Raw genomic sequence first — 10360 nt, forward strand, 5'->3', positions numbered from 1 at the left:
TGTAATTGAGGAGTCATCATGAGATTCATCCAAATGGAACCATGAAGAGTAACCATGTGCAAGTCATTCAAAACTTGTCCAAATGAAGTGAATTTTGACTTTTTGGAAAGGTGATATCAAGGGGAAAAATATTAAAGTTTAACACTTTTCCATTTGAAGCTTTGATCGTGATGAGTTTTGAGGTGGAAGTTTGGGAAATCAAACATAATTGAAAATTTTCTAAGTACCAAGTCAAATATCCATTACTTCCACCTTGAATAACGTTTTCTATGAGCTTCAAACGGAAAACGTTCCTTCATTGAAGTTGTATCTCTTTCAATCCTTTTGAATTTTGTCCCAAACTTGACCTCATTTGGATTTGACATGAAGGAGTTATGCATTTTAGAAGTTGAGGAAAATTGTTTGTTAAATGGTAATGGCCCAAAGTGACCTATAATGTTTCCTCTTGGAACATGCCCTTGCAAGTTAAATTTGAAGTTTCTAAAAGAATAAAAGTTGGAGAGAACATCTTTAAATTGATAATGAAACTTGGATGGCCTTCATCTCATGAAATTTGATAGAATTATGGTCCTTGGAAGTTGACCTCCTCACTAGGGCACAAACAAAATGACATATAACCGTTCACCATAAAAAATGACTTTCCAAGCAAAAATATCTCTTGACCTAAACATTAAAGTTGTTTGGAATGTCATAAGGAGTAATGTTTCTATTGGAATCATTTTCATATGACAAAAATTGTAGGAGATAGGGTCTAAGGAACCCTAGTTTTGACCAATTGACTTTCTATGCTCAACTTCATTGAACCAACTTGCAAACTTGAAGTTGTCTTGATATTTTGCACTCGTAGAGGATCATACATGTATAAGATGGTGTGAAATGAAGTATCCTTTGATATGTGTAACCAATTGTTGAAAAAACTTGTTGAGGAAGTCAGACAAGATACCCAGATGAATTAGGGTTTCCAATGCCAACAAGCTTCAAACTCTTGATGATTTCTTGATCCAAATGATAAATCAAGAACACGTGAATCCATATATGATGTCTAGAACCATTGTGAACCAAATCTTGATTGTTCTCCTTGCACCGAGGGTGTCAAAACCTAGTTGTGGGCTTGATAAGACATTGGTGGATGCACACACTACCTACAAAAGAGACAAAGCTATACATAGACATATTTTTGGTATTTTGGTTAGTAATCAAAGAAAAAACAAAGTCTGATACAATCAGACGTGCTTGGTGATCTCTCTCAATGCAAACCCAATGTATGAGGGGTACGGAGGATGCCAAGATGTGACCTCAAAGCCAGTGTGTAAGACCCTAATTTTGACTCTAAGACCCTCATGGCATCATGTTATTGCACAAGTGCATTGCCTCAAGGATCATATCATGTTTGGCTCCTTAACCCTAAGGTTGGAACTTGTTTGAGTGTTTTGAGATCACCAAGCATGCTTGTGTTGTATATTATTGCATTTCTTATTGGATTACTAACCAAAAGCACAAAAATATGTCACTAACACCTTTTGTTTTGAAGCTTAAGTGACCATGTGCTCCAATGCTCCTAGGAGGCTCCTGAGCCCAATACAATGGCTAGATGAAGATGAGAAAAAGCATGACAATGGTCCACAAAGCTCCCAATCATAATATATGTCTCCCAAGTATCTCAATTTCCCAATTTGATCAATATAACCCAAAAGGCTTGAGGACTGTTTCCCATGGAAACCCTAATTCCACTATGCTTTGATTGTGCCTTGCCCATGAAGCAATCTCAACCTATGATCAAATTTAATCAAGGTAAGTTCTTTCATTCATAATTTTATGCATATGTGAGCCTATTTGAGAATCCTCAATCATTTATTCATCAAGATTGGAAGTTTGGCCTTGAAAAGTTGACCAGTCAAGTCATCTAACTAAGCTGAGGATCAATGTGATATAACTTTTGATGTGTTTCTCAAATGAAGATGACCCCAAGAGAAAACATGTTCTTAAGCACCATATGAACAACTTTCATGTTCATCCAAAATCCATTTGAAACTTGGAAGGTCACTATTCATTTCAAAACATTATAGGTCATTTTGACTGAAACCCTAATTTTGGGTCAACTTACCAAGGGCATAATTTCCTTAATTTTTGATTTTGAGGTGATACCAAATGAATTGGAAATATTAAGATGTATACTTAAAATGTAATGTTGGACAAAATTTCATAATCCTAAAATACATACATTTGATAATCCAAAACATTATAGGTCACCTTGGACCTAATTCATTTAATTTGAAAAAATATCCAACTTCAAATGCCCATAACTTTGTCATAGAAAATCCAAATGATGCAAACTTTGAGTCTAAAGTGACCAACTTCAAAATATCTACAACTTTGAGGTTGGAGGTCTTCTCATTTTAAGCTTGTATCATGAGGATAAAGGGGTGTGATTAAGCTTATTTTTGGTGAAATTTTTCAAAGTGACTTGAATATGTTTTGTACTTGAATTTTCCAAGCCAGTTTTCATCAATTTGAAAATGCCAAATGATTTTTTTGCCTAACATGACTTTTGTTCCTTATTTCAAGGGATTTTCAACCATTACTCACAATACTCATTTGGATCTACCATTTGTGAGTTTCGAAATTATCTTCATTTAGGTGCATTTTGGATATTTTATGTTATAACTTGGTATGCAAGTTGTTTCCATTTCATATGCACGTCCAAAGGCTTTCTATGTGAACTCAGCAATCTCTTTCATTCATCATTGGTCCTTCCACACGCTTGCAGAGGCCCATGCATCAAAATTCAAATGGCCATGCACATGAAAGAAGCGTGGGATTCAGCCACATTCAGTTATAAATAGAGGCGCCATGAGCTTCATTCATCAACCTTTTGGAGATCCAAATTTCCGAAGAAGTGAAACCATAGCCATACCAAAGGAATTATTCAAAAATTGTTCTTACTTTCGAGCTTGAAATTCAGCATCACTAGCTGATTTTTAAAGCCTAATTCCTTAGCCTATCACTTCCATTACACTCAAGGATCAAAGAGGAGCAATGACCTTGAAGGATACGTAGCCAGAAGTTCTTCAATTTAGAGGTATAATCTTAAACTTTTTGGGTCTAGAACTCTCAATTCAATGTAGTATCCTTGTGTTTATGTGATTTTCTGAAGTCCTCATACTTGAGGCAAGCTTGTGATGCCTTAAATTTTCCATTTCATGAACATTCAGTATGAACACCATGATTTTCTCCTTCACATTTCTCTCAATATAGGAATAGTGAGGGAGATCCATTGGTACAGTGGTGATCTACATCACACGAGCTTCATTTCCATGTCCTTGTTTTTCATTTCCATTAAAATTTTATTTCCTACAACTAGTGGCCGGAATTGGTTGTCTGGCCGGGGAAGATGGTGGTTTCCACCACCTCCACCACGTGTGCACACTTGGACCATTGGATCACCTTCCCACGATTTAATCTTGGTCATTCATTGTGATTACTTCATTTAATGCTGAATGTGGCGCGTTTGACTCATGAGTAGCGTGTTCCCTCATATCTGGACCATCCCTTGATGCCACGTCAATTAATGAGTTGCATCTTGTGGCGCTGCTTTTTTCCATTTATTTCATTTTCCTTTTATTTTCAATTAATTCCTTTTATTTTCAAAAAATCATAAAAAAATTTATTTGAAGTCAGAAAAATATGGGACCAATTCCAAAAAAATTCTTGAAAAATCTAGTTTCATATTATGATTTTTAATATTTTTGTGACTTCATTTGATATTTTTCATGGATTAATTGATTTTTAATGGTTTTAATGCATTTTAAAATACTTTTTGACTTTTGAAAAATAAAAAAAAAATATTTTCCTAGCATTTATGGATCATGATAAGTCAATAAAAAATAGTCTCAACAATTTCTTGTTTGTTTTGAGATTATTTGAGATTTTAATTCATATTATGCTATTTTTAATTACTTTCTGATTTCAAAAATTTGTGAGAAAATTAGTCAAAGCTTGTTTGACTATGTTGAACCTATGAGAATTTAATTGGACTTGTTGGAGTTGTTTTGAATTGAATTTGAGGTTCAACCTTATTTATTTATTTTTTATTTGTATTTTATTTTAATTCAAAAAATGTCAAAAAAATATCATTGACTCTTTGACTTGTTATCTCCATTTCTCTTATGTTTCGTGTTGATTGAGGTTGATTTGAATCAATTTTGATCAATTGGATTTGTTGTTGACTTCTTATTCCCCTCCCTTTCATCTACGCCCCTTTTTTTCCATCAATGGTCAATGAGTTAAAGTCTTATGGTTGGTCTTGACAAATGAGAAGTTTACCCTTCTTTGATTCAAACCAAACTCAACTTGATCCATGATCAAGTGAGTTGTTTTGTGTCCAAGATAGGTTGCTTCTTGCTCAAGCAAATAACCTAAAGTCAATACAGGGCCCTTCTCCTTTTGTTTTGGCATGGCAAGTTTATGGAGCCTGGCTTACTAGTCATGATCTCTAACTTGTGTTATTTGCCTATATTCTTATTTACCGGCCTCAGATAGGTGTGACTACTACATTAGTCCACTTACGATTGCTTAACATAGCGCTACATTGTCTTATGACAAGCTAACATAACTTTACTAACTACTAACTTTAATTTGAGCATTTAATTTCTTGCCAGTTACTTTTAATGCCATTCATTTCTTGCTCATTATTCATCTTGATTTTCACTTTGCTCACTTGAGCACATATTTTATGTTTATGTCATTTTTCTTTTGCTCATTTGAGCCCATTATTGTATATAAATATATTGATATCTTGTGTTTGCTTTGTGTTTGTTTTGTGTGAACCAAATGCAAAAGGAGAAAGGACTTAGAATTAGGACTTACCTATGCTTAAAGGAGTTCAAGAGCAACTAGGCCTCATGCCTTTAGAATGCAAAATTTGTTGAAGAGCAACTAGGCCTCATGCCTTTAGAATGCTAAAATTCAAAGTTGACTTTAAAGGACTTCTCCAAACTTACTCTTTGTCCATTCCCTTTATTGTGTTGTGAACCTTTTGATGTTTGCTCTTGTGTGATAGGGATCCCATCTTGAGATTGTGAAAAGAGGACCATTGTCATGAATAGCCAAGTTAAGAGCCAAGCCAAATAGAGATCCTAGGAGCTTGAATTCAAATTGTTTGATTGCTTGTTTGTGTGCTAAGTCCAAAGGAAAGGAGCATATTGAGTCATCTCTATGACTCCAAGAAAAGGAACTCCAAGGGTTTATCTTTCCTCCTCTTATCTTTGTATGCATTAGGAATAGCCCTTCTCTTCTTCTCCCCACTCTAACCAAGCCAAAAATCTTTTTTTTCAAACTTTGATTTTGTTTCAAATTATAAACCTAGGCCTTAAGCCTTTGATTTTTCAAAATCATTTTCATGAATACTCATTGTGAATAAACTTTAATCCAACTTTGATCTCATTTTGTAAATAAGTCTAACTTGTAAATATAACCCATCTCAAGATGTTTTTGTGGTTCCAATGGCCACCTTGTTAAAATCTTTTCAAACATTAGTCATAGGTTTGAGTTATCGTAGTGGTTGATGTAAATCTCACCTCATCCTTAGTGGTTGGATTATAAGTCTTCCATGCTTATTATAGGGTTAACCCCTTACTAGCATGTTGAAGCCTTCCTCACACGGTGGATTGTTGGTTTAGGTTGAGTTTTCTCCCTTTGATAAGAAAAGACCTTAAGGCTTTTGGTCAAATCAATTCACCAATCTTTGAGATTTATACCCCAAACTATGAGGTTTTGATCCTCCTTTGTGACGGTACGTAGGCAATGAGTACATCCATTCAAATAACAAAATTTGTAAATATAATCTATTCTCTTCTCATCTCTCCAATCTTTTGCATAAATCTTTTCACAAATACCAACCTATAACACATATTTGTAAAAAAGGTTCCCTTAGAGTACTAAGGATGTTTTAGGTGCATAAAAGCTTCCCATTTCATAACCAACCCCCTTACCTAGATCTCTGACATTTTTATTAGTTTTTGATTTGAAAAACTTCTTACTTGGCTTTTGCTCGCTTTTTAGCCTTTCCTTTGGACAAATAAAAGTGCGGTGGTGACTCGAATTGTATTTTGACTTTTGGTTTAGTCAATAAACCTAAAGGTAACGAAAACCCCGCTACACAGTGCGTATGATGAGATAGAATGAGGGATCTTATGGTCAAAATTGGGGTCTTACAGCTGCCTCTATTTAAGTACATTCTAACTGAGGATATGAAGGTTAAAATCTTCGTATCAACTCAGTAGAATTGACTTAAATAACAACATCTAGAAACAAATTTTGGTCTCTAAGAGACCTCGTGATGCATATGATATGAGTGTAAAAATAATCTTTGTGGGGAATATATTGCCACAAAGGAAAAGAATTCGAAGAGACCGAAAGTCCATAGGATCATTATGCATTTCGTAAGGAAAACTCACTAAGGAGACATATACTCTGGGGGGTAACAAGATATGCGTAAGCCAGGATACGACTTGAAAACTGCTGGAGACACGAGGGATTTTCCATGAAAATAAATCAATGGAAGGACTCGACTTGGGAATAAGGTTATCTGCAGGGGATGGCGACTTCACTAAGGAAATACGCGCTCAAACTCAACTGGGGAAGAAGAAACTTCAGCACAGGAGTAAAAGAGATGTATTATCTACTAGCGGTTACTGGGTATAAGATTAATACACTCAGACAGAGGGACATCCATTATCGGTTAGGGTAAACATATCAAGGATGACTCGCTGAGGAAAAAAAGGTGTATTCGTTACCGGTTTCTAGGTAAGAATTACCTACTGGGGAGAGAAAAATCAAATAGAACTTACAGCTACCTGTTACTAGGAAAAAGACCAAAGAGAGAGTATTTGTCACTGGTTAAAGTGAACATGTCAAGCATAAACTCAAAGGAAGAATATCTATCATCGGTTAGGATGAACTTATCAAGGATAGACCACCTGGAGAAATAAGAAGAATATATGTTACTTGTTAGGGTAAATATATCAAGGATAGACTATTAGGGAGAAATAAGAATTACAACTACAAATTATTGGGTAGGAAACCAAAGATAGAGAATATCTGTCACCGGTTAGAGTGAACATATCAAGGATAGACTCAGCAGAGGAAATTGGATTTATAACCATCGGTTACTGGGTGGAAGACCACAAAAAAGAGAGAACCTGTCACTAGTTAGAAGAACATATCAAGGATTAACTTTGAGAGGAAAAGTAGGATTTATATCTACCATTTACTGGGCAAAAGAGCGCAAAGAGGAGAAAATTCGTCACCACTTAAAGTGAACATACCAAGGATTAACTCTCTAGAGAATGAAAGTCGGGATTATGACTACCTTTTTACTGGGTAGAAAACCAAAACACAAGAATATTCGCCACCAGTTAGGATGAATATATCAAGGATAGACTGTCGGGAAAACGTGAAAACGAATCCACTAAGGAAAATAAAGAAAGTAGATTACATTTTACTGGGCATTGGGCAAAAATAATGTACTTAACATCAAGAAGAATATTACCAGTTACTGGGTAATAGACTCTCGAGGACCAAAAGATCTATCTAGCTAACAAACTAAAAAGAAGTGGTTGATCAAAGACTCAACCCAATGAGGATATAACTCAGGGGGAGTGGTTCCATTCAGATAATAAACTGGGGAGGAAACTAAAATAATAGTCATCCACGAGGAAATAACTCAGTGGGGAATGAGAAAGGATAAACTATTTCTACTTAAGGGGATGACACTCTACAATTGAAGGAGGACAGACGCACCAAATATGCATAGGAAACTAATATCACCAAAGCAGGGGATCAGAAGAAAAATTAATGCGATAACATGCACATTGAAATATCTGATGTTGTGTTTTATGCATGACTATATATGTATGTCATTATGATTATGCTGATTGATAACACCGAATTACACCGTGTTTTTGACTCGGATTTCACATGTTTATTAGGACTTTATTATCATTTTGTTTGTATTATGCTCTCTTTTCTCTTGTTTTCATATATTTAGCACTTTCAAACTCTTTTGGAAGAAACGAAGGAAAAAGACCTAAAATTAGTGTTTTTCGACGAAATTACACACATGGCGTTGCACATGGCGGCCGCTATAGGGGAAGCCATGAGTCATCAGCCCTCAACTAGGAGCTAACCTCCACGTTCCCATGATCCACCCCATTTTCCCACATGGCGGGCGCCATGAAGGGATGACGGGCGCCACCTTTGGAAATCACGTTCCCACTAAGTCCCACTAAGGAGAAGCTGGAGGGCACCATGGTCTTTACAAACTGCTGAAAATCTCTATAAGTAGCTCCTTCCATTTCATTTTCTAATCATCCAACTTAGTTTTGCAACACTAAGCATATATTTATCATTTGTAATAGCGATAATCCGTCACCTCGGGGGGTTATCGCACCTTTGTAAGATTGAGTTGGGTCACTTCGAGTTGTTGTCTTCTTTAGCACTCGCTTTATTTTATTTATTTTCCGTACTCGCTTTTACTTTATTTATTTTCCGCACTCGCTTTATTTTATTTATTTTCCCCACTCGCTTTTACTTTATTTATTTTCCGCACTCGCTTTATTTTATTTATTTTTCGCACTTTACTCTCTCTCTCTACGTCTCACATTCTAAAACAAACTTTTCATCATGATTAACACTGTTATGTTTGTTTGTGTTGCCATGTCTGGATAAATCTTTTAAAGGTTAGAATGTAAGGATCACGGTTAAAGTAATGTTTCACATATTGAAATCTGTAGAAATACTTAAAAGGCTGTTTTGAATTTTAACTTGAGTTTTCCAAAACAAACTTGGTTAGTTTTAATTATTAGAGGAATGCGAAAGCACCCTGGCTTAGTAACTAGGATTTTTTTATCACTTTAAGGAAAAACTATTTTTGAAACTGTTTTCGGACGTGTTGATAGGTTTAAAATCAGGAAACTCCTTGGGTAAACTTTCCAAATCAAAATCATTTTTCAACTAAGTTTACGAGTCTCATTTCTTAAAAATAGGTTTACTACTTTAGCATTCTGCGCACCTTTTATAAGTAACAATAAAAGGCCTTAATTTAAGGGTAAACTCGGTTTTGAATACGCGAAAGCGACAATTCCTGTTAAATGGATTCTTTTCAAGAGTAGAAAATATTGCCTCATAAGTAGTTCTATTTAGAATATCGAAACATCACTTAACTGACGTGAATTACATTCAACTTGTATTTACCTGCATTTATTATTTACTGTCATTTTGCAAACCCAATATCTCTTTTATACCGCCTTAGATAAACACCATAACGATAGTAATCGATAGATTGACGATTGGTCTCTGTGGGATCGATATTCTTTTATATTACTTTGACGTTATTCGTGCACTTGCGAATCACAACGATCAACTTTTTGGCGCCGTTGTCGGGGACCAACTTCGTCAAATTTCGTACCCTTTTGTCACACTGAATAGACTAAGGCATTATTAGCCGGTAAATGCGAAGAACCCGTAGTACCGAAAATTTAGTAGATCCTTTAGCGGAACCCGGATGTTATACTTGTACACGCCTCTTACTCATCAGAATTAAGAAAGATATGGCCGAGAGTCGCGATAGGCGACCTCTTAAGGAATTTGCCCAACCCTCTGATGAGGAACCTAGTTCGAGTATAGTAAACCCCCTTATACCGGCTAACAATTTCGAACTAAAACCATCTTTGTTGGAATTAGTGCAACAGAACCAATACGCGGGTCTCGCTACTGAGAACCCGAATCAACATTAAAAAGCTTTTACCCAACTAGCCGACACCTTTAAATCTAACGGCGCTTCACCCGATGTGATTTGTTTAAGATTATTTCCTTTCTCCCTCAGGGATAGAGCACGTTCATGGCTAGATTCACTTCCCTCCAATTCAATAACTACCTGGGAAGACCTTAGGAGAGTATTCCTTGCTAGATATTTCCCCCCTAGTACGACTGCTGTTCTTCGAAACCAAATAACTAGATTTGCTCAAAACCAAGGAGAATCGCTTTTCGAAGCTTGGGAGAGATATAAAGAGCTATTAAGAGTCTGCCCACACCATGGCCTAGAACAATGGTTGATCGTTCATACCTTCTACAATGGACTCCATTATAACACCAGGATGAGCATCGATGCTATCGCAGGTGGCGCGTTGATGAACAAACCTTATCCAGAAGCTTGTGACCTAATTCAGGATATTTCCCAAAACCATTATCAATGGGGAACTGAATGAGCATCAATAGAGAAAAAGGAGACCCAAGGTGGAATACATGAGGTAAGCTCTGTAGACATGATGCAGGCAAAAATGGACGCTTTAGCCCTTAGGAT

The 10360-nt window shown here is 36.0% G+C and overlaps 1 non-coding gene across 1 annotated transcript; it reads right to left on the reverse strand.

Annotated features, from left to right (window-relative positions):
• Positions 1 to 9992: 9992 nt before the first annotated feature.
• On the reverse strand, positions 9993 to 10099 carry LOC127088665 (small nucleolar RNA R71). The gene has a single exon (XR_007790491.1). It is a non-coding gene; the product is annotated as a small nucleolar RNA R71 (small nucleolar RNA).
• Positions 10100 to 10360: the final 261 nt, after the last annotated feature.

Source organism: Lathyrus oleraceus, chromosome 5, assembly GCF_024323335.1.
Source record: "Lathyrus oleraceus cultivar Zhongwan6 chromosome 5, CAAS_Psat_ZW6_1.0, whole genome shotgun sequence".
Taxonomy (NCBI): domain Eukaryota; kingdom Viridiplantae; phylum Streptophyta; class Magnoliopsida; order Fabales; family Fabaceae; genus Lathyrus; species Lathyrus oleraceus.